The 3,185-nt window shown below is 46.5% G+C and overlaps 1 non-coding gene across 1 annotated transcript; it reads left to right on the top strand.

Annotated features, from left to right (window-relative positions):
* Positions 1–2,591: 2,591 nt before the first annotated feature.
* Positions 2,592–2,782, top strand: LOC134953681 (U2 spliceosomal RNA). The gene has a single exon (XR_010185707.1). It is a non-coding gene; the product is annotated as a U2 spliceosomal RNA (small nuclear RNA).
* Positions 2,783–3,185: the final 403 nt, after the last annotated feature.

Raw genomic sequence — 3,185 nt, 5'->3', positions numbered from 1 at the left:
AAAATGGTAGCTTCTTACAAAGCAATCCCTTTCGGCAGATTCCATGCAAAGGGATCTGTTGGACAAATGGTCAGGGTCGCATCTTCAGATGCACCTGCGGATAACCCTGTCGCCGAGGACAAGGGTATCCCTTCTGTGGTGGTTGCAGGAGGCTCATCTATTGGAGGGCCGCAGATTCGGCATGCAGGATTGGATCCTGGTGACCACGGATGCCAGCCTGAGAGGCTGGGGAGCAGTCACACAGGGAAGAAATTTCCAGGGAGTGTGGTCGAGCCTGAAAAAGTCTCTTCACATAAGCATTCTGGAACTAAGAGCAATCTACAATGCTCTAAGCCAGGCGGAACCTCTGCTTCAAGGAAGACCGGTGTTGATCCAGTCGGACAACATCACGGCAGTCGCCCATGTAAACAGACAGGGCGGCACAAGAAGCAGGAGGGCAATGGCAGAAGCTGCCAGGATCCTTCGCTGGGCGGAGAATCACGTGATAGCACTGTCAGCAGTATTCATCCCGGGCGTGGACAACTGGGAAGCAGACTTCCTCAGCAGACACGACCTTCACCCGGGAGAGTGGGGACTTCATCCAGAAGTTTTCCACATGCTATTAAACCGTTGGGTAAAACCAATGGTGGACATGATGGCGTCTCGCCTCAACAAAACACTGGACAGATATTGCGCCAGGTCAAGAGATCCGCAGGCAATAGCTGTGGACGCGCTGGTAACACCTTGGGTGTACCAGTCGGTATATGTGTTTCTCTTTCATCCATCTGGGGGACGCTGCGCACTTACTAATGGGTTAGAGTGTGTGGGATTGGGAGTTTGGCACAGAACCTATAAAAAACTAACTCCTCCCCCCTCTAACCCCTCCCATCTCCTTCCTGCTCAGCAGATTACCTCAGTTTTAGTTTTGTGCCTGAGGAGTACAGGCACAGATTCCTTCAGTGTAGATTTTAGTTAGGTTTCTGTTGTTTATTTTGATTTTACTTATGTGTGCTTAGTCCCTGTTTACAGGAGACACGTATACTAGGAGTGGGGTTAGTTAGTTATGTGTCTCCCACTCCCCAGAGCCTCTAAGAAGCCACCATACTCTTAGTCACTGGGGCTTACTTGATGCAGGATGGATTTCCTAGGAGGCACTGTACTGGTAAGACAGCCACAACCTGCCTGGGCAGCGTTGGGCTGTTATTGCATATATGGTATTTATAATAATTGTATTTATTATTGTGCAGCGCTGGTGTATGCGGACCTCCCTCCCTGCTCAGAGCGGACGGAGCGGTTCAGTCCCGCTTCCGCCGCTCATTTCATGGAAGCCGCGTCTTGTCAGACAGCAGCGGTAGTCATTTCAATGATTTTACGGAGCTCAGTTGCGGGGGTGGGGAGGCTGTACCGCGGCGGGACGCAGGAGGATGTTGTGTTCGCGCCCCGTTCTCCCGCCCAACAGCGTCTTACCGCCGCCGTCCTCACTCTGTGGGGGCAGGACTCGGCTATAGGCGCCATCTTCTATCTCTGCAAGAGACCATCCGTCAGGTCAGCGGGGGATACTGCGCTACACATAACACAGCGTCTCACCCTGTTAGTACAGGCGGAGAGCAGCAAAAACAGCAAGTATAACAGCCCTTTCATATGCTCTGGAGCTCGTTTATTCTAAGGGATTCTTTAGTGCTCTTTAGTGATCCTTTAGTACATATATTTCGGTAATCTCACTGTAATAGAGTTATTTTTACCTCACCCTGTTTATTACACAGGCGGGGATTTTTTCTTAACTAGTGTTGTGCTATTCTAAATTGACAACAGTTGTTTACATCATGTTATAAAAGGAGCGTTATAGCTCAGTCTGTAGAGCTGGACCACAGCACAGAGTTATGAGACATTATTGTGTGCTATGATTGTGGCATTGTATATTCCATGGTTGTAAACAGCAAATCTCCTAAAGGAACGACAAGTTCAGTAGTTTACTACACAGGAGCTCCAATAGCTTTGTGGGCTAATGCTGTGTATTAGTAAGATAGACTAAACACAGGTTTGATTCCCATATACATTAAATTGCACAATGTCGCTTCAGACTTCCTAAAGGTAGCACGGACACAGGTACCCCATGCTCCAGGACACCAGTTGCAGAGCAGCCGGGAGGTTCCAGGGATCAGTTTATGCCTCTGTGGGCCAGACACATCTCAATCCAGAATAATACAGATGGAGTAGTGGTTAGCATTGCTGCCTCACAGCACTGAAGCCATGAGCTTGTTTACATAGAAGTATATGAATATACCAAGCAGGTTTAAATTGCTCTACAGTCTTGGCCTCTGCCACCTCTCATGGGAGGCTGTTCCACATGTTCACTACCCCTTCTGTGAGGAAATATTTTCCTTAAATTTCCCCTGAACCTGCCTCCCTCCAGTTCAGTGTATGCCCCTAACTGTGTGAAGTTATATATGTATATATATATATATATATATATTCCCTGCACTTGCAGGGATGGGGGTTCCAGGACCGGTCCACAAATACCGGTATTCTTTGAGTATATTTTTCCTTACAATATGTCAATGTAATGGGTCTGGTACTCTGTTTACTACTTAGCCGCTAGTCTTGGTAAAAAGATCACTACTTGACCTTTTGGCTAGGATCAAGTGTAGTATCTGTTCTTATCAGTTTAATATCTGATACGTTCCCTATGTGGGGGCCATGTATTAAATATATGTTTAGAACAGAAAAATGGAAGAAGAGATTGCTCCGTCCACTCCACGCATTGACTCGGTATTGCAGTACCTCCGGGACCGGTGCACCTTTCAAAACAAGGACAGACTATTTCTATTTCTTGTACACTATGTACTTATGATTTGCCAAATGGCTGAACAAAGCTCCTTAATCAGTTCATACTGTGCAGCGAGTCTGGTCTTTGACAGACAATATAGCTCCTTTACTTCAGAGGCGTTTTTGAGGCTTCATCTACAGAAAATGGTGAGATAAATCCTGTCAGTGAGGATCCTTCAGGATAGAAATAAGAAATAATCTACTGAATTTCTTGGTTTCCACCTCTTCCTTCACGTGAGAGAATGTTGATGGAAGTCTGACTACACACCTGATGAAATAGTTTATATTTCCAGGGAAATGTGTCTGTCTCTAATACATACTGTTTTCGGTTCAAATTCGGTGTTCTCAGTATTAGAGACAGTATTTCTTTATCCTTTCGC

The sequence above is a fragment of the Pseudophryne corroboree genome, chromosome 8 (assembly GCF_028390025.1).
Source record: "Pseudophryne corroboree isolate aPseCor3 chromosome 8, aPseCor3.hap2, whole genome shotgun sequence".
NCBI lineage: Eukaryota > Metazoa > Chordata > Amphibia > Anura > Myobatrachidae > Pseudophryne > Pseudophryne corroboree.
Note: the sequence above shows the minus strand (reverse complement) of the source record. Positions and strands in the feature narration are given on the sequence as shown.